Source organism: Sorex fumeus, unplaced genomic scaffold, assembly GCF_029834395.1.
Source record: "Sorex fumeus unplaced genomic scaffold, SorFum_2.1 ptg000006l, whole genome shotgun sequence".
Classification (NCBI taxonomy): Eukaryota; Metazoa; Chordata; class Mammalia; order Eulipotyphla; family Soricidae; genus Sorex; species Sorex fumeus.
Window position 1 is genome coordinate 59247391 of NW_026606063.1, and position 22285 is coordinate 59269675.

Genomic DNA, 22285 nt, shown 5'->3' on the forward strand with positions numbered 1-22285 from the left:
AACAATGGGAGGACTGTCTGACCGTCAGGCAAAAAGGACCATTTAGCTCTTTAAGTTTAATACGTACAGAGATTAAAAGGAAAAAATCATATAGAAATACATATCATAAAGACAATACTAACAAAAGCATAACATGGCCAACAACTAAGACAAGAGCTCTGACATGCTTAGTAGATTTTTATAATACAGGAGGTAATGGTTCATTCTGCTTTAGTCAGGCAAACCTCACCTGAAATGCTTTGTTTCTTTTTACTATGATTTACTATAAATACATTTGAAAACATTTAGAGTGATTAGATAATGAAGAGATTTGTTTGTTGGATGTGAAACAATGAGAGGAATGTTGGTCCTGTAAATGTCTTAGAGGTACAGAGAACAAATAAATAGAGCTGTCCAAAGTTCAGAATATAGATCAGAAAGAAGTTGGCAACTTTTCAATGAACAAAATTTTCTCACCATTGGAGGATTGCTTCGTATCTAGTCACTGAAGGCTATAATGATCAGAGTTGAGTCAAAGGGCATATATAAAATTGTCCTCTAATACCTTCTAACCTCATACAGGAGTCTGGGGAAGGAAAAATCACTCTGTGAAATGCTACAGCAAGTGTGAAAGAGCAAAATTAATGACAAAGCTAACATTTTCCACAAACTTTATTATGTGTTTTTACCTTTAACATTTGCAGTTTGCTCTAAAATATGTGTTATAATTTACTTCTATCATACTCATGAAAATAGTGAGGTCTAGGGATGCAAACTGTTTTGTCTAAACTCACATGCTAGTAAGTTATGGGCTAGAAATTCAAACCCTACTCTGAGATTTGCAGCAGTGAGATAAGTCCCACTCAAGTGATTGAATAAATCAAATGTATTTAATAGAGTAAAACAGAAGAAAAAGTCAGGAGTGGTACACAAGTATTTGCTCAGATATTCCTTACTTCCCCCAGCCCTTACTTTGGTTAAGTGCTACTTGATTAAAACATTTGGGTGAAATTAAAGTCAAAAATCGAAAAGTGAAATAAATAAAATTCTTAAAATTTGTAGCTGCCAGAAGCCAGCAATGAAAACTGCAAGGTAGACATATTTTGTCATTAAAATTAAGCATAATCGAATACACTTCGCTGCATAATTTACCCACAGGCCAGATAAATAAGTGTAATGAATCTTTAAAATGTATTATTAAAAAAATAATTAAAGATTGAATTGTGTTCCCCCAAATGTATATTTCAAAAAATTCGGTGGGATGGGGGGATGGGGGGTGGGAGGGATACTGGGATCGGTGGTGGTGGGAAATGGGCACTGGTGGAGGGATGGGTAGTTGATCATTGTATAACTGAAACCCAAGTACGAAAGCTTGTAAGTCTACAACTGTACCTCATGGTGTCTCACTAATAAAATTTTTTTAAAAAATTCACTCAGTATCTGAGTGTAGGTCTCCATTTGGGGATAAGATTTTTAAATAGATAAGCAAAACTAAAATGGGATCATAAGGATGGATTCAATTAATCCAATATGACTATATTTATTTTAAGAGATTGAGACACAGACATGCATTCACACAGACAAAACCTTTTGAGAGCACAGTAAGAAGTCAGTCATTTACAAACCAAAAACCAAGGAGAGAGAGACTTCAGAAGGATTTAACGTTTGAACATCTTGTTGTTTTGTGTTTGTTTGTTTTTTTAATTAGTGAAACACCATGAGGTACAGTTGTAGACTTACAAGCTTTCGTACTTGGGTTTCAGTTACACAATGATCGATCGAGTAGCTATCTCTTCACCAGTGCCCATTCTCCACCAGCAATGATCCCAGTAACCCTCCCACCCCCTCCCCAACCCCCCACCTCTGTGGCAGGGCATGAAAGTTGGAGCACTTTGATCTCAGACTTCTAGCCTCCAAAACTGGAGTAAATAAATCCATGTTATGTAAGTCATCCTTCTCTGATATTTTGTTATGACGGTACTATCAACGAATACACATTTCAAAAGTACTATGCTTTGTCTAGTTATTTACAAACAGTGGTATGGTATTTAGATTCTGAAGGGATGGTATATGAATAGGAAGGATTGTCCAACAGCTCTCTCCAACCTACCCCAGCCATGGACAGCACTGGATGAAGTATGGACTAAGTATGGTTTTAGGTTGGGACAAAGAAGTTGCTCGACCAGTCTTCAGTGCCCTGGCCTTGAACCCTGTGACACAGAATAGTAAGTGGTTGAGTGATGTCTGAGTCATGGGTTTGGTGGAGCTCCTAAGCCTCCTGCTGGCCGCCTTCCTGCTCAGCGAACAGGGCCCGAGCACAGCTGGTTGTTACATAGCTGAAGGTTCTTTTTGAGGGGATGAATGTCACCACAAAAGCTCTCCTTGCACTTTCATTCTGTAACTAGCTTTTCAACCACATGTCACACATCAGGATCTGTTGTTACCTGAAACAGTGGCAGACTGTCCCAGAAAGAGCCACTTTAGCTACCAGGGCTGCCTCTGCCCTCTGGCAGTAGAGCTCTGCAGCACAGCTTTGAGTGCTGTGAGCAAATACCCCTGGGCTCCTAAGTCAGGTCTGGACTTGTTACGGACAACCTGGCCCTGTCAGAGTTGTGGAGTTCAACCTTCTCACACCTGAGACCTAGCACTTGTCAAGGAACTAGCAATTATTCACCACTGCAGTAGACCAGAAGCTTTTATGCTTTACACCTGCAGACCAGCACTGATTCATGGGCCCACAGAGAAAACCCACTGGGCTAGAGACATAGGGGCCCAATGCAAGATGAATGCTGTGTGACCCTTGCTGGAAACTGTGAAGACTTTCAAACTGGCCACAGAAAAACTGGAACCAAGTGCAGGCCTCCAAGGAAGACCTGAACCACCACACATACATTGGTAAGGCCCACCATGAACCCTGCACAGAGAGGGTGCAACTAGTGGTTCCCCACTAACATCTTATCCACAAGGGCCAAGTCCAAAGTAATGCTGGAAAGATCCGTTTGAAAGGAGCTCAGAGGGCTGCTGAACTTCTCCAATGCTACCAAACACCTGCTTTGATGCTATCTTCATTCTCCAACAAAACTGTTTTCTCCATTGTAGGTTGGATCCATTTTTACTCTTAAGTTGCTTTCATGCTTCTGTTTAATTCTGATGCCAGGAAAATCAGTCTTTCTGTTGACCTTGGTTGCATGTCTGTGCTCCCATTTCAGGTCAAAGTTTTTGTTTGTTTGCATTCAGTTTTGTTTTGCTTTGGGGACACAATCCAGTGGTGTTCAAGACTTACTCCTGGTTCTGTGCTCAGGGATCACTCCTGGCAAGGCTCAGGGGAACACATGTGGTGCTAGGGATTGAACCAAAGTTGACATGTGCAAAACAATCAATCACCTTACTCCCTGTAATAGCTCTCCTCCGGTCAGTCTGATTCTACCAGAACTCTTTTGTCTTCTCAGGACTGACTCAACCTTTATCCAATGAGTGCATCTGTCTTTCCATAATTTAGCTTCCAGTTGCCTCACTTACCCCAAGTATAGCTGTCCATGAACATCTCTCCTCTGCTGTGTCTCTGTATCTGTCCACTGTGACCCGTTTGCCCTTGCTTATCTGCCTCTGACCTCTTCCTGTTTCTCTCTCACATTTTCTAACAGCTCTGAGTTTCCCTCTATTCCTTTACCTTGAAGTCACAGAATGTCTGAAAGACTGAGAGATTGTGTCAAAGCACTCAGATCCAGATTCCAACCACGATCACCGTTTTTACCCTTCTAACTCCCTCTGCATATAACTCGTGAACTTAAAGCATATTTTCAGCAGGAAAAGGTAGACTGCTTAATAGTTGGTGCTAAAAACACAGACTGTTTATTTAGAGAAAACTTAGATCAACTGCTGCAAATCATAAATGTAAACAAATCTCCAAAAATTCATATTTCAAATCTCAAAATTGAAATGGTAGCATACTGGGGGAAAAAATAGAGGAACATATTTTTTAATCTAGAGGTGGAAGTAGACTTTCTAAGGAAGCCAGAACCTGGATGTTGGTAAAATAATAGCAAAGTGAACTATAACATAAGATTAAATAAATGCTCTTGTAAAATAAAATGTAAGTATGCAAAGTTAAAGTCAAACAACAACCTGGGAGAAATTGCTTTCAGCTTACAGTACAGGATATTGGGAGAGTCCTTCAAAATATCAAAACTGTCATTTTTGTAAAGGGAAAGGAAGAGAGGGCAGGAGAGAAATAGATGAGGAAGGAATAAAGGAAGGAAGGAAGGAAGGAAGGAAGGAAGGAAGGAAGGAAGGAAGGAAGGGAGGGAGGGAGGGAGGGAGGGAGGGAGGGAGGAAGGAAGGAAGGGAGGGAGGGAGGGAGGGAGGGAGGGAGGGAGGGAGGAGGAGAGGGAGGGAAAGAGGCAGGGAAGGAGGGAGGAAGGGAGGAAGAGAGAGGGAAGGAGAGAAGGAGGGAGGAAAGGAGGGAGGGAGGAAGGAAGGAAGGAAGGAAGGAAGGAAGGAAGGAAGGAAGGAAGGAAGAAAGGAGGGAGGGAGGGAGGGAGGGAGGGAAGGAAGGAAGGAAGGAAGGGAGGGAGGGAGGGAGGGAGGGAGGAGGGGAGGAAGGGAGGAAGGGAGGGAGGGAGGAGGAGAGGGAGGGAAAGAGGCAGGGAAGGAGGGAGGAAGGGAGGAAGAGAGAGAGGGAAGGAGAGAAGGAGGGAGGGAAGGAGGAGGGAGGGAGGAAGGAAGGAAGGAAGGAAGGAAGGAAGGAAGGAAGGAAGGAAGGAAGGGAGGAGGAGAGGGTGGGAGGAAAGGGAGGGAGGGAGGGAGGGGAGGAAGAGAGAGGGAAGGAGAGAAGGAGGGAGGAGGAAGGAAGAAAGGAAGGAAGGAAGGAGGGAGGGAGGGAGGGAAGGAAGGAAGGAAGGAAGGAAGGAAGGAAGGAAGGAAGGAAGGAAGGAAGGAAGGAAGGAAGGGAAGGGAAGGAAAGACCAGAAAAAATACAAAAGGACATTACATATTAGCAGGTAATTTATAAAAGAGAAATTACCAAGACATAGACTTTCTTTAAGCAAGTTAGCTGTCTCTAGAATCGTTTAAAACATCAATTTTTCTGTGTCTGGACTATATATTAAGCTATGGCACCGTGCCTTCCACCCCTCTCCCCGGAAAGGGTGTTTGTCCCTTCCTCTTTTTCCCCCCTGGCAGCATGGTGGCCTCTGCCTCAGAGACTATTGGACAGCCAGGTATGAGCCAGCAGTGACGGGGCACCCATGGCCTCATGGGATAGGGGGTAGAAACGGCCCGTACTTCCTACCCAGCCAAGACCACAAGTTGCCCCCCACGAGTGGCTCTCCGGCTCCGAAAAGACCATGATCCCAGAGGTACATATACCGATCTGGGAACCCAGTGGCTTTTGGCAGAAATCCCTCCAGACTTATTAAGTAAAATATCAGAAATCCAAAATCGCATGGCTGCAGTAGCAGCCACACAACATTGTATGTGCTTCATAATCTGCAATAGAAACAATTTATCTAACGATGCCTTTTCAGCAGGTCTGATTGCTGGGGGGAAATTCCAAATAATAATGGTGCATCTTTCATGGAAATAATGAATGTAACCAAAGTAGAGAAAGAGTTAAGTGGAAATCATCTGCCTCACAGGCATGGGAGGGGTGGCATGGGGGTTATACTTGGGTTCTTGGTGGTAGAAAATGTGCAGTGGTGAAGGGATGAATATTTGATCATTGTATGACCGAGACTTAAATCTGAAAGCTTTGTAATTGTTTCTCACAGTGATTCAATAAATAAGTAATAAAAAAATAAATAAAATTAAATATCAATATTTCTACAACTGTGCATTGCTCCAATTTTCCTAGATATAAGCTATAAAATCCTTCATCAGGGAGAGCCCACTGAAACCCAGCCCAAAGTGTAGGCTTTTTAGAAGGGAGACTGATGTGAGACCCAAAGTTAGGTGTGCACACAATACAAAGGGAGCTGGATAATGGGACTGATTGCCATTTTCAGGAAGTGTCTTAATGTCAAGAAGGATCAGTTGCAGGACTGGAGTGATAGTACCGTGGGAGGGCATTTGCCTTGCATGCGGCCAAACTGGGTTCAATTCCCTGCATCCCATATGGTCCCCTGAGCACCACCAGGAGTAATTCCTGAGAGCAGAGCCAGGAGTAACCCCCGTGCATCACCAGGTGTGACCCTCCTCCCCCCCCTCCCACAAAAAAAAGAAGGATCAGTTGCACCACGATGGAGCAGTGAGGAGAGAAATAGATAGGATGGAAACAGGTCAGATAGAGAGACTGCATCACTGCAGCAGTAAGAATATGATGACTACTGTCTTCTTTCTTGTCTTGTCCTTTTCCCTGGCAGGTGAGGGAGACATCCTCCTCACTGCCCCAGGCCCCCATTGAAGCTTCTTCTTTGTTCTGGTGCTGTCACCCAGACCCTCTATGCTCAGGGCCACACCCCAGCTATAACCCTTCAGAAGTGGCCTAAAGTAGCAAGCCCTCCCACTTAACACCCTTCAGAGACCCAATTTTGCACTCAAAGTCATGTTGCTACCCATCAAAAAACACTCTCAAATGTTGCAGTAATGAAACAATTCAAGAAATTTGAAGTGCGGACTAGAGAGACGGCACCATGTTAAGGTGCCGCCAGCCCAGATTCGACTCACAGCACCGAATATGGTTCCCAGAGCCCTGTCGGGAGTTATCCCTGAGTGCAGAGCCAGAAGTAAGCCCTGAGCACCACTAGGTGTGACTCAAGAAACAACAACAACAAAAAGAATTTTAATGTGGACACACAGCAAATCTTGCTGGTCCAGGGACCTCTGATTGAACCACAGACTCATCAGCCACAAGAGCACCCCACACTGAGACTGGAGTCCAGACTCCTCCAGGCACCTCCCTCACTTTCTTAAGTGGATGAAGACCTGGGGACCTCTCTGAATCCACCCACAGATATATAATCTGTGATGTTGATGGCCTCTGGGGATGAGACAGTGTTCCAGTCTATGGGGTCCTGGCTCCTAGTCTGCTTTGAAGTTGAAGTTTCACTCTTTTAACAAACATTCATTGTTGAAAGCGACCCTTGCTACAAAAATAACTTTCCATGAAATACTCTGAGGAGCTGCGCCCTGACTGTAAAAGCCATTACTTTATCAGAAATGCCTGTGTTGGTGTGTGGTTACGTCATGTGTAACTGACTCTGCTGGGTTTTCAAGGTGAAAATTGCTCATTTTGGTCATTTCCAAAACCCGACATTCTTTCACTATAATGTGGCAACTTCTCGGTTCTTTAAACTCTTTTTTTTTTCATGAAGTTCTCATGAAGTGCTGGTTCCTGTTTTTCTGAGCTGCGTGTCAAACCCAAGCTGGCTCAGAGAGGCTCAGAGTCAACCCTCATTCAATTACTGGAAAACAGGGTGGAGAAAAGGCCCAAGAAAAAGTGACATCTCTGGCCTCTCAGGACCAGGTGTACCAAGGTCATTAGGAGCCACGAGTGTATCCCTGGAGGAAGGGAAAGGAAAGTGACGATGAGCTGTGGGTGAAAGTTCCCATCCCTGTGGTTCTCCATGCTCTCGGCAGTGCTCTCAGCTCCATTCTAGCCTCAGAGGGATATAAGAGGCACAGGCAGACCAGCACACTGGGACATGCCCTTTGTCCTTTGGCACATCACCTGAAAAGTTGGTATGGTCTTTCCTTCCCTTTGTTCCTTTAAAAATCAAAAACAAAACAAAAACCCCAAAGACCAGGACTGAACTGGACTGACAGTAAGGTGGGTAGGACACTTGTCTGATATGTAGCCTACTGGGGTTCAATCCCTGGCATCTCAATATGGTTTTCTGAGTCCATCAGAAGTGATCCTTGAGCGTAGAACCAGAAGTAAGCCCTGGGCCATGCCAGGATAGCACGGTGGGTAGGGCGTTCGCCTTACAAGCGGCCAACATGGCCGACCCGAGTTCGATTCCTCCGGCCCTCTCGGAGAGCCCGGCAAGCTACCGAGAGTATTCAATGTGCCAGACACAGTAACAACAAAAGTCTCCAATGGAGACGTTACTGGGCCCGCTCGAGGGTGTAGCCCCAAAACCTTAAAAATAAAATAAAACCAGAGACCAAATTCTCTGTTTGAAGCGTGTGATTGCTACTATTCAGGAAACGTTTATCCCAGTCACAACATTGCCTTCCCTTAAGTGAGGAATGGTTTCTCCTCCCTGGTGGGCAGACATCTCTGAAGGGGCTTGCTTCCAAGGAGCTGTCCAAGGCCCCAGACCTACCCCTTCACCCCAACTCCTTAGGGGAGTGTCTCCATTAGTGTCCAAGGGGCAAGCTGCCACCACAGACACTACAGCGTGAAGGGATGAGGCATAAACGGGTTTTCTTTGATAGCTCTGCAGACTGACAGTGAGGGGTTGGTGGAGCCTCCCATGTCCCAAGGGTGACAGAAATGGTCTGTTATGTATTGCCCCTCCTGTCTTCTGCTTTCATTGTAGCACCTTGAGTCAGTCTATTGCCATGGTTCTGGGTATATGTCTGGGCCCAAGGACACTAACAAGAACAATGTTCATTTTCGTGGACTGGGACCCCTTTCCTCCAGCTGACTTCACTTCAACCTATTCCATCAAGAATATTCACCCTATTTCCAAATAGGGTGACATGTTGAGGTCTCTCCCAATCTCCCACAGATTTGGGGGAGACACAATTTCACCCATAATCAAGAGGCCCTAAAGGATGACTCACAAGTATGGACTCCCACTCACTTCCTTTGTCATTTCTTCCACCCATGCCTTCCCCAAGCACATTCCATCAGCCTTTGTCCTAGAGGCCCTCGGCCTTTTTCCCTACAAGCTCCATGTCTACACCGTGGAAAGAGTCCCAGGAAAGACAGCTGAGGCATGGAATTGCACACGGCTCAAATCCTGCTACAGACCAGAATGTTCCTCTTCCAAAAATGTCTCTCAGCCTGGGTCCAGGGGGAGCAGGCTGGACAGCAGGGCTGGGTCGCTGGGCCTCAGCAAGGCGAGCAGCTTCTTAGGCTCTGTGCTGCCATCTGCTTCCACCCTGTTGAGGTGTGGAAGTAAAATTCAGGAGTCCCAAAATCTGCTGAGACCTTGACTGTGGCAGCTGGCACCGAGGGCCCCTCCCCCCAGCTCCTCCTCTTGTGAGCTACATGGCCATGAGCTCTTCTCTGGAAAACAGGGGTCAAAGTGTATGAGACCCTCAGCATGGTGCCTGGCCCAGAGGAGGTGCTTGTTGTGGCAGCAACTTGGGGTGAAAGCACTGACTTTGGTTGGGGTTGATGGGGTGTTGGAAGGATCTGAGGTGGATTCTGTAGCGCTCTGTCTCCATTTCCACCTCACTATGTCTGGTGTCAAGGTGCCCACAGGGGTCTGGGACTCTCACTATTCTATTTTGAGTGTCCCATGACCAGGTTTCCACATTTTTCTGTGGGAACTGTTCCAAAGAGTCTCAGGCATGTAAGCCTGATGATGGACCCCCTCACCTGGCCCTTGGGACTTGTAAGAATGGGGATCTCCCACTTGGTGATGTTGTGCTTAGAACTCTGAGCCAATCATGTCCAGAACCAAAAAGTGGGTTAAAAATAAAAAGAAGGAAGCCAGAGACATAGTATAAGAGGTAGGTAAGGTACTTGCATTACATACAACCAACCCTGGTCCAATCCCTGGCAGTTATATGGTACCCTGAACTCACTAGGAGTGATACCTGAGCACAGAGCCAGGAGTAAGCCCTGAATACTGCCAGGTGTGCAGCCTCCACCCCCCCAACTCAATTAGTAAAAGATAATTATGATAGTTGTTGGAGATAAGGAAGGAAAGAAACAGTTCCCTGTAACTCTTAGTTCTAGTTACTTAAAAGGTACTGGAGGGGAAAATATACACAAACCAGGGAACAAGTTACTAGGGTGGTCCATGGACTGGGATGGCAAGGGAGATGGGGTGGGAAGTTCTTTTCATGGGAACCTTTGAGAAACTTTTATTTTGAAGCCTACTCAAAAATAGTTCAATCATAAACTCGAGATCTTCATAACCACAGTTAGAGATGAATAGAGATAGTGTCTACTGGAACGCTCAACTATTGGCTGCCTGGGACTGCCTCAGGAAAATGCTCCCCACAGCAAGCCCCAGTGCTCCTAATGGACTCCCTGAGTCCATGGATAGGGTAAAGGCAGGGGTGCCCACCAAGAGAAAGCTCTCTTCCTTTGGGAGCAAGTCTTTTGAAGGGTACTCAATTGGATGTGGTCTTACGGTGAGGGATAGAGCTCAATATGGAGCTGTGTCTTGCATATGTGAGAGCCTACACACACACACACACACACACACACACACACACACACACACACACACACACCATGGCTATGGGAGTTAAACTTGAAATATATGTAAAGCAGAAACTCACACCAGGTCCAGTGGAGGCACCACATAAATATTAGTTCCTCCCATCCAAAACTGAATCAACTCATGGCCAGAGATTCAAGCTGCAGCAGGGACTGCTCTCCCCTAAGCCTCTGTGAGACGTGAATGAAACCCTCTCTAGCTACCTTTCCACGGGTAGCACAGCTCAGCCCTTGCAATGATCTTCTGGGTTGGGACTCTGTTCCTGAAACAGGTGCAATTTCCATTCTAAGAAGACACCTTTTCACTGCCTCAGAGGTTTCCTTTACAGGGGAGGTGGAAGGTTTGAAAAGGAGGATCCGGAGATCCTAATAATAAGTTTGGCACCAGAGAGTAGGGGAGCTGAGGACAAGCCAGGAAAATGCTGTACTGCTTGAAAAGCTGTCTGAGGGCCAGGGGTAAGGGGAGTAAGTGGAGAGCAGGAGACAGTGGGCAGTCTGGGAGCCTTCTGAAGGAATCCTCACTTTTCTGTGCACTCAGGGATAGACTCAGTCATCAGACATGCCTTGAATCCTGTGCAAGTCAGAAGAGCTGGAGCTGCCACAGCAACTCTCTCTCTCTCACTGGAACCTCCCTTTGCAGTCACCTCGAATGCTGCTGGGTGGCAGTCTGCACTTACTGTAGCTCACCTCTGCTTCTGAGCAGCTTCCCTCAGAGCAGGCACTGGGGACTTCAAAGGGCCTATCAGGCTCAGCTCTGGGGTGGAACCTGCTTAACAGGCCCATCTGAAGCCAATCAGATGCATCCAATCCAGAGTTTCTGAGGGTGAATCCATTCTGACCAACTAAGGCTGAGACCTGGGCAACTAAATGGCCAGGATGTAGAAGGAGCCCCTACTGCCAGGGTTCAGCTTACAGCTGTCCATGGGTTAGCCAGCCTTGACAAAGCTCCTTGTGCTTCAAGGTGGGGGAAGCTAGAAGTGGTAATGAAAGGGGAGAAACTCGAAGGGGACAGAACAGGGGTGGACACCCACTAGCAGCCTGGCCAAGCCTCTCTGTGGCTGTTTCCTGCTCCATGCTTTGTCACGGGGTCACATCAGGCATTGATTATTTGATACTTTTCCTTGTCCTTCCACCCACATCCAGGAAAACAGTGCAGCAACGATGAGTGAAAATCCTCAGCTACGATCCCCTGGAATGTTTGAAGAAGCAGTCTTGAAGAGGATTCCGGGTTGGGGGCTAGAAGTGAAGGGGTGTACTCTAGGGTCATTGCAGCTATACTCCATTCAAACGGCCTTCTGGGGGAGGGCTGATGGGTGATATAAAACTTGGTAGAAGATGCATAGGGCAAAGCTAGGAGATTAAGCTTCAGGTAATATACATTTCTGTTTATGTTAAACAGGGTCAAGGCTGAAAACTTTACCACCTACTATATGAAAAGAGGGAGCGGTGGCTTTGCACACAGGTACAGTCTGGGACCCACAGACAAAAATGTTACCCAGAAACTGGAGCCTGGTGTCCAGGACAAAGAACGTTATCATGATGGCATGAAGGCGGACATGGGAAAGCCACAGGCCAAGTCTCAGAGGTCAGTATTGTCTCAAACAGCCCAATACTTCACCTGGTGCTCTAATCTTTCCAGAAAGAAGAAAGAGTTAGAACCTAAGTAGTAACATCCGTGCATTTGAAAGGACTCTGGAGCAGAAGCAGCTGAGGCTTAACTCAGCAACTTCTGGGAGAGAATAATTGCTCAGTGCCTGTTAATGAATGTGTTGACTTAGGGCCAGAATTATGGCCAGGGATTATGGCCTGGATTCAGGGCACATAACCAAGGGCCCCAAAGGCTTTGATGATTCAGGCAATGTGTCAGCTGGCACTCAGTAGCAACAAGTTGGGCAGTCTCTGAAGGGGGAAGGACAGGATTTAACTATGGCTCCTTAAGGGGTTATTGTACGGGGAAGGCTGTGGTGCCCTTTGAACCCAGAGCATCCATCCTGAGGCAGTGCAGAGTGTCTTTGTAATAATCATGACTTCACTTTGGGCCACCCAGCACCTGTCCTATGGATCACCTTGTCTGTGCAGTGCAAGACCAGAGTTTCCCACAAACATACCTCCCCCAGCCACAGAGTGAATCCAGGGACCCAGGGATCTACCACATTGGGCCTCTGCTATAGGAAATCAACCCAACACACAGATGCACAAATCTTCTCCTTGCCTAGCTGCATCTGCACTCAAACCACTTAGCAGAAGAGGCTTTCAGGGACTGCTCCAATGACACTTGTCCCTGCAGCCCCCCGCTCCCCTCCGCCAAATCATATCTGTTCATTGCCCACCTCCACAGGCCTCCATAGTGACTGAGCAGGCTATGGGACTAACCTCGACTCTCTTTCCTTCCAGCAGTTGGGAATTGGCAGCTGCCTGGTTCTGGGGGAGAGGAAACGAGCGGCCAGGACTGTGAGCTTCCTCCAGTGCGCGAACTCCACATGTGCTGCCTTCAGCCCAGTCCAACTTACTTGACCGCTGCTTGTGGGTGTCTTGTCAGTTCTGAACAAACCCAGTTTAATGCTTAAGGAACCAAAGTCAAAGTAAAAAAAAAAAAAACCCATCCTCTGAGTTTGTAAGACGAGGTTCCCTCAGGAGAGACTGGGCCTGAGGGTCCCTGATAATGCTCTAGTTAGTCTATAGAAAGGTTTTACACAAATAAAGCCAAGAACACTTGTCCCAAGTGGGGAAACTCAGAAAAAAACTGCAGTCTGGATTATGAGCTTCTTTCATGGACCCCTGACACCACCTCCCTCCCCTCATCACCTACCCACCAAAAATCTTCAGCACAGCTGACAAAAATGCCCCAGGTCTTTGGCGCTGGGCATTTCCAGAGATGCCTGAACCAACAACCCACAGAGAGGACTCAGAGCTTCACCTGAGGCATCTGATGGCAGACATCAACAGCCATTGTCCTTCCCACAGCTCCGGGCTTTTGGGTTCCCACCTTAGGGACACGTCCATCCCTGTCTGAGGTGCAGAGAGCACTGAGCAGCCCCTCAGAGCCCCAGTGACTCTCCCTTTCTCCAGATGCTGCCTGATGACCCAGATGCCTGGGTCAATGACTCCAAACTTGTGTTCTCCAGTAGGGAACCACTCACCTCATGGGTCACATCCCCTTGGCTGAAACTAACCAGATTGAAACAAAAATTTATAGTCCATGTTCTGGTACCCTCCTGTGCCTCATGGCTAATGTCAGAACCACATAGGAGAGGATATTTGCAGAAGTTTCTGAGGGATAGCACTACTCTGGAATGAAAACAGGCACAGGGAGAGCAGATGTATTCTGAAAAGCCTTTGGAAGCATCATTTTCCATCGCTGACCTGAGTGCTGTGGCTGGGGGAATATAGCAGCCAAGCACCAGAGTCTCAACCACTCTACTGTCTGGGGGCAGGGGGGGAGTGCAAAGGTCTCTGCAGACACCCACAAAGCAGAGCTCAGTCCTCCAGGCACCAGTGCCATGCTCCACAACACAATCCCTTCTGTGAATCCCAACCCCAGCCCAGACCCACCTGCTGTATTGGACAAAAAGAAGACAAGATCCAGAGACTCAGACACTATTGAAATAAAGTGTTCAACTTCATTTCAAGTCAGAAGAAAGGGCTGAAGAGACAGTAAGGGGGATTAAGGCACTTGCCTTTACACAAAGCTGAGCCTGGTTCAATCCCTGGGACCACAGAGGGTCCCCTGAACACCTCTAGGAGTGATCCCTGAGCACTGAGTTAGGAGTATGCTTTGAGCACCACCGTATCCCAAAACAAATGTAAATAAATAAATCAATCAAAAGAAAAACCTGCAAGTGATGCGAATTCATAGGGTTAGATTAGTCTGTCTGAAGATACTCCTCTTTATTCTGATAGCTGCCCTTTTTTTTGACAGCTAAAGCACCTCAAGTTCATGGAGTCAGAGAGTACCTCTGAGTTCTTGATCACAACCATGAAAGGAACCCTGATGTCCCCACAGACCCTTTGTGTTCATCCACAGACAGAAGTTCAGCAGTAATTTTTCCATCCTTCCCTGCATTGCACAGGGGAATTCACTCTGAAAACAATCACAAGAAAGTGTTTTTCCCAAAGACAACAGGTCTCTTTAGCATCATCTTTAGCATTTCCTTTCCTTCATGTTGTCTTATGATTTCAACAAGACTGCTGGAGCTTCCCAGTCATCACCTCTGTATTCCATGCCAGAGCTAGGAGTGAAGTTGGAGGATATTGGATACCAGACTCCTGTAGGAGCTCTCCCAGCTGCCAATTAGAGCCCACTGCTTTCAATGGCCACCTTTGACCATAAAGGAGCTGAAAGAGGGATAAAGTGAGCCTCTGAACTAGCACATAACAAGCAAAGCTCAGGAGGACCTCAGGTGGCAGGTGCAACCACAGTGCACATAGTCCCCTCCCAAAGCCATCTTAGCTTCAGTGCCACAGAGTCTCAACTGCTTTGTTAGATAACTGGGCAACATGGGACAGAGGTCGTGACAGCTTCTCTGGCCTTACATCAGATTGAATTACATGTGTACACTCTATTTCTTGAAGCCAAATCTCTTCCCCCTTGGCCTTTTTGCTTTTTACTTGAATTTTGCTGGTCTATAAAGTGAGTATCAGTGGTTTCTTTGCTGTAGCCTTGCATAGCTTTGACCCGGAGAAGAGGTGGCTGGCAGGGAAGGGATGTATCAGGAGCCCCCTAGCTGGGATTGCTGGTGTGTCCTCCTCTGTGTGGGAAAGACCCACAGTGTGGACTTAGTTCTACATTGTGTCCTCTGTAGGCAGGAAATGCTGAGGAGGTGAGGGATTCCCCAGCTTTCTGTACAGCTCAGGGGCCTGATGTTGTTGGCCTTGGGTCTGTTTCACCAGAAAGACAGAAATAGGAGAGATGTTATCTGCCCACTCACTCCCACTTCATGGGTCAAAGGACCAGATCGTTGGGTTCAAATCCAAACTCCTCATCTTACACAGCTTTATCTTAGGCTTTTTATTTATAGATCCTTTCTCTGGAACCCCCAGAGTCCCCCTTTCTCCACACCCCCCACACACACTGTCTCATGTTCCTCATCTGAACAATGGGGATAAATGATAGTGATAGGATTGGCTCCCAATTTTTCAAAGACTAAGTAAGGTCAGGAGTAGGTAGTATCTAGAATAGTATCTAACATACGATAAATATTCAATAAACAGATTTATGTGAATTCTCATTATTTCATTGGATAAATGCTAAATTCTTGGTGAAAGGAAGAATAAAAAGAAATTCTATTTAGATAGAATGCACAGCTTCAAATGCTCTCTTTCTAGTTGAAAGCTTTTGAAATCAGTCTCTTGGTCTGATACTATCAATGAGATCAACGTGATTGCTTCACAAAGTAGACTCCCCCCACCCCCCCATCCCCAAGCAGTCACACAGGAGCTAAGTGACTTGTTCAAATCTATTCGCAAGACTAATAATGCTATAAAACATAAGTTTAGTCAAGTTTTAGAAAAACCTTGTTGTGAAGACTTTGTCTCTCCTACATCCGTTCTCCTGTTTCCTATGTTGTCAACACATGGTGCTATTTGAGACAGAAATGTGCTCCCTAAAATCTATATTCCTAGGCTTCTCTCTTAGATTAGGTGACAATGACTGGATGAGGGTTAGTCAGGGATTCTCGAAAGCTCTTTTTTAAAAAATCTGACATGAAGACTACTTGACCCTTTGCCCTTACATCCTCCTTCCTTCAATGTGGAATGCAGAGGCAATGCCTGGAGCTCTAGCATCCTTTTTGAAGCCATAAGACAACTTTAAGAAGGAAGCAACACTTCATCCATCTTCACCCTGATAGCCTGCTTCCTGTCTTTTTCTGTTTGAAAAGAAAGTAAGCCTGACTTCCTGCAGGCAATGCTGGTTTGTAAAGTTTTTCTTTATAAATGAATCAAATGAACCCCTTGGACCTCACTCTATTGGTGGTTTCTTAGTTGACAATAACTAAACAAATGCATTTCTACCATAGAAAAATAGGGTGGGGGGAAAGCTTATATTCCTGCAGAAATCCTCCCTATAGGACAATCAATCTTGAAAGCAAAAGGGAAGCAAGAATCCCAGAAGGGCTAAGATCTGCCATCACTATTAGCTTTTATGATTATACAGGATGCAATAAAACCATTTTGTTTTTTAATCAGAGAAATCCTCTGGTGCAAGCCAAGCCTCCCACCCCCTCCTCCTTCCTGCAGGCCCACGTTGATCTGATCCTCATTGGTTGGTGGCATCTCCTTCCCTAACTCTGTGGTCCAGTCAGACCATGGAGCAAAGGTGCCATCCCCAGTTGTGTGGTTAAAGAGGGGCACTTGGAACCTGGTTCAAGGAACAATGCAGGAAAAATTTCCCTACAAGCTTGAAACATTTACAACAGACTAACACAGCAGAGCTGGTGCTGGGCATTCCAAGTCTCCTCTCTTGGAAAGAGACACATAGTGCACTCGCTGATCCTCTCTGACTACACATCCCAGACAGGACACATATGTAGCAAAAGGACATGATTGGGGCTTTATCAGGGCCTGTGGATGACTGAGAATGATCCCTGGGATTATCCAGGAAGGGCTGGGCTGTGAGTTGGAGGTATATCTGACTTTGTGTTGTCAGTATGAGTCAGCACTATGTACTGCAAGGACTTTCAAATAAGCAGCAGCTAGAAGTTGAGTGGTGCTGGCTGTAGACAGGAAATATGAGCACAGGGTCCAGCAGCTTCCACCCTGGGGTCTTGACTGTGGCCTCAGTCTGCTGGATGCTCTGCCAAATCCTCCTAGTCTATTCTTCCTATATCTCCTACTCGAGTGTGGGATTTCCCTGTCTTAGAAGAAGCTGCCCTGGGGATCCTGGACGTCTACTGAGTGGAGTGACCTGCCGTCCTTCATCTCTTCCAGGTTGGGTATGTTTGTGTTTTGGGGGTCAGAGGGGTAAGGGTAATGCAAAGAAAGCATATGGCTTGGGTCGGTCCCAATGAAAAAAAATTTGTTCTGGTTGCCATGATTTTGACTACAATAATGATAATGATGATAGTGGGGACCTTGATATCTAGAGCCCCAAGTTTTCCTGAACAGAAACAAGAAGTATTACCTGCTCAGGACAGGGGCTGAGAATGCAGAAGCTACCATGTAGGTGCCAACAAAGGGAGCATCTTGGATCAGGGGCTAGAGAGACCATTAGTGGTGGGTTCCCTGGGACAGAAGTGCCAGGGAGAGATGGAGAAGTGCCTGCGTGTATTTCTGAACCAGCAGTTATATTTTTATCAGATGCTACATCTCCTTTGAGCCCTGTTCTAGTCATCACTTATACTGCCAAGAGTATCCCCTCAAAGGCAGACACTAGTGCCTCCACCTCACCATAAGGAAGGCTGGACATGGAGCCACTAAGTCCCTTATTCCCCTCCAGGCTGAGCTTCCCACACAGTGACAGGTAGGGACTGCTTTGGGCAATGTCTCGGCTATCTCGGCTGTCTCGGCAGGAGTCAATGAGAGTCAAAAAGACACCAGACAAAAGCCTCCAAATGCCATCCCAGTGCCAGTATTTTTCTTTGCAAGCAGACATCCTTGGTTTTGGGCTTACTCCTCCCTCTGTGCTCAAGGATCATTCCTGGCAGGGCTCAGGGGACCATACAAAGATAGAACCAGAGTTAATTACATGCAAGGTCAGTGCCTTTCCCATTGTTCTGTTTCTCCAATCTCAATCCCTTTAAAATCACTGCTGGGGGGCATTCTGTGGTAGAACACATGCTTTACACAAATGAAACCCTGGGTTTAGCATCCTATAAAGAAACAAACATTGATTTGTATCACAAAATGCTCCTCTCTTGCCCTGCTGCCTTTCTTCATGCTTGGAACCAAATCCTTTTGACTAATGACAAACTAAGACAAAGCAGCGAATACTATGAACAAATCTCCCATTTTCAGAGATGGCAAATGGCTTTTTTTCTGGCCCAATTTCAAGGAATCTTCTGATGGCAAAAGCAGTACTGCCTCACCTCACAGGCTCATTTCTCATGACTGGTCAGAGCTGAGTTATGGGCACTGTACACTCAGCGGCAAATCCACACAAGATTGTGGAAGCTGATCGACCTACTGACAGCCACTGGTACACACCCAGGACAGTCAAGCCTCACTCCGGCACACTGGTACATCTGACCCTCGCCCCTGGCACACATAATGGATTGGGGACAAGGGAAAGCTCGAGAGCCTGCATAGACATGAGACCTGGGAACCGTTCGTGACTTGGCCCTCTCACAGCTGACGGCCTTTCTTAGAACTCTAAGGAGAATTCCCACTAAGGGAGCCTGGCTGGCTGAGGGCCCTGCTTTGACGCTGGGCCAGAGATGAGCTTCAGCTCCGAGACAGCCTCAGCCTCCTTGGATGTACTTGTAAACACTCACAGAGGGGCCAGGTAGAAAAACAGCTCCAGTGGCAGGCAGGGGTGGGTGAGGTGACCACTCTGTGTAGACCCTGTGGTGAGGACTGGCAGTGGGAATCCTCCCTGCAGCCCACTTAGGCAGCGGCAGCTCCCTGAAGACCAGCGGCAGGCAGCAGACCTCCAGTCTGGCTTCCACGCACTCTCAGAGCCCTAAGTCTGCGCCCAGCCTGGGCTGGCCAACCAAAACCTGTTGCGGACGTGGCATTTAGACAACTGGGACAACATCGGGGCCTTGAGCTGTGATCCCAGCTGGTCAGCTTGAACTTGCTTGGCAAGACTTTCCTTGATAGATAGAAAGACTTTCTTTTATCTAGCAAGATTGGGGAGAGGTTTTCTTCCTCAGAACCCTGTTCTCTGATTTTTGAAGCCCACAACTCTGCCACCTCCACTGTAGCCTGGCATTGCTGAGAACAGCTTTGCCGCTCAGCCTGGAGCACCTCCCTCATGCCTCCCTTACCCCCTCAGCCCTGCCTGGTGTTCAGAGAAGCAGCCTTAGAAACAGCATCAGCTCCAAGCAGCCCAGTTCTTCATCTGCACTCAATGGATTATTTAGCAAACCCCATTCTCCGCTTGTTTTCTCAATGGAGAGCCTACAAATCATCCACATCCAGAAAAGAATGTTGTATCAGCATGGGAGCCCCTAAGCTGCAAGATACAAAGGAGCTGCAACCAAGGTTGGAAGTGGGGTGGGGGAATCACCCAAACGAAAGAGGCATCCCAAGGAGATTTTCACCCAAGTGCAAACAGCTAAGCTCTCCTCTAGAAGCCATCGGGCCACTCTGCCGAGCTGGGCTCTTAGCTGTTCCAATTTTAGAAGCTGGGCGCTGACTCATTATTAACCCAGCAAGCCCACGCACTCAAATGACTGTACTGAAAAAGCTCCCTGTCATGCCCTCCTTACTGCTGTGCAGTTTTCTAAGCAAATTTGAAAAATGTTTACCATAAGGTATTTATGCCATTTTAACCGTTTCCTTTACAGTAATTCGAACGACATTACCAAAAGAAAAGTAAACCAAGTTTCCTGTATTTTACTTGACGGTACAGCTAAGTTTCATCTGAAGAGTCACTCAGTCTGAGAAACATATCAAGTTCAGATCAAGCCCCAGCCACTAAGGTCCCCCGTGCTCACCTCCTGCCCCCAGTCCCTGTATATTTCCTCCCTGGTTTACACAGTTTGTAATTATCAGTCTTAAGGAAAAGAGGAGAAAAAAAGTACAAAAAGTTTCCTGGAATCCTTCAAGCACTTTGGAAGAGGAAAGTCCAAGCTCTTCCTCTCTACTGTGCTCCTCACTCTCACCAAGTGGCCGGATAATTTTTCCTGCACATTTTCCTTCACCTCTGAGGAAGAGAAGCTCGCCCAACCTAAGCAGCCTCTGGTTTAGCACAGATTTCATTCACTTCCAGCTCTGAACTCCACGTTGATGCTGAAAAGGGACTCCCACAGCATAGGCAGGGGAGTTTAGCATCACTCTCCTGAGACAACACTGTCTACCATCTACCAACTCGCAAGTCACAACTACAGTCAGCTGAAGGATTGGAGTGACTGGGCTGAGCAGGGCATGCATAGAGGGAAACCCTTTGCAGAAACCAAGATTTCTCCACGGCGTTGCTGCATTCCCTCCAACACACAACAGCTTGAGCACAGCTGGGGCTGAGGCAAGCTGCAGAGAGGACCATGAAAATGACAGAAAGACAGACACTCACCAGGGAGAAGCTAAAGGCTCCACCTTCCCGGGGAACTGAACCGTGAAGAGGCAGAGGCCAGCTCCGGATCTGCAGGCCCCGAAGATGAGTTTGAAACTTAAAAAGCAACCACCCAACAGTCGTTTCTTTCTGTCCATTCCCACACAATGTCCACACGATTGAGACCCCCGCCCCCCCAAAAAAAAACGGAAGAAAAAGGAAAAAAAGGCGCACACCTCGGTCTTCATTCTCATTGGAACGAGATGACTCATGCTGACTCACAACCACCACTTCCTCTCCCGACATTCTCTTCATACTTGTGAGCGGGGCTGGTCCCGTTCCCAGGGTCTCTGCAGCCCTTCCTGGAAGGACAGCCTTCTGAGCAGTGCCAACAAGACCCAAACTCTGACCTCACAGCATCATCCTCAGGAGATGTGAGAGCAACTGAAAAATCAAAACTCAGGCATCCTGCCTGCATTTGAATTTCAAATGTAAACCAAAATTTTGTACTGTTGTGACAACAACGCCTGTGTTTGAAGTTCCTGCTCTTTTCAAAGCCTTTCAGGAGGGAGGGTAAAGGGTGCCTTCTTGTAAGGAGGTGGGTTGCTTTGCCCTTACCTGCTTTTTTTTTTTTGCAGAGCTCCCCCCCATGCAATAAATCACAGGATCTAAAACTCATGTTCTCTCGGGGCTGGAGAGAAAGGACAATAGGTGAGGCATTTGCCTTGCATGCAACCAACTAAGATTCTATCCTTGGCACTAAATGTGATCAGTCAGTCACCACCAGGAATTATACCTGAGCTCAGAGCCAGACAAAGTCCTGAGCACTGCCAGGTGGACACCTATCCATCCAGAAAACATCAAATCCTCCTAAAATCTGTGTATCAGGAAGTTGTGCCTCATGTTTAGAATAAAACAACTTCTCAAGATCTCAAGAAAATGCCAGATTTGAATGTGGGAGTTCCAGAGAATGAAATGCAGATATCACAATGAGTTAAGCATTGTTGATGAATGCTTGCGTGCCAAAAAGAACATTATCAATTTGGGGAATAATGAACTGGAGTGGAGCAATCTTCCCCAGTTGCCACATTTTTCAGTCTGAGAGGCCCCGGAAGATTGTAGGAGTCATGTGATACAGGAACTCTATAACAGCCAGTGAGGAGTGTGAGGTCCACCGTGGACCACCCATGGTGTGGATGATAGAGTGCACCACACAGGGCTATGGGGAGTTCTGCTGCCTTTACTCCCATATTCTGCATGGCAGACCCTACTGTGACCCTCCAACCCCCCTCCCAAAGGAGACAGAACAAATAAGGAATTGATATTGGGAGGAGGGCAAAAGACTGGCCAGCAGTTGTTCTGCACTGAGGACCTAACCAGGAAGGCTCCATTTAGAGCTGTGTTCATGACAGGGAAATATTTGTTTAGGATTCTGTGTCTTGGTTCTCTTCACAGAAAAATGGGAACATTTTCTAACCAACATCAAGTACTCTGAATTCCCTGCAAAAGTTTTCAGCCCCTTGGTCAAATATTCTTATTTGACATTTCTCCAAAAATCTCCTAGTCCAACCTCTCCTGCACATAGACATGTGTAGAAGCAACAGGAACACACATGACAGAGTAGAAAGTCTGTTGGTTTGGGGGAGATTTAGGAATATTTTTGTGGTGCACTCCCTCTTATTGCATTTGCTCAGGGAGGTGAGGCAATAGCATTTTGAGTTGATTCCTCTTAAAGGACACCCCAGAGATGGGGGTTCAGCAGCCCAGGAGATACTGTAGACAGCTGACATCTTTAGAGCCCATTGAGCAGGGGT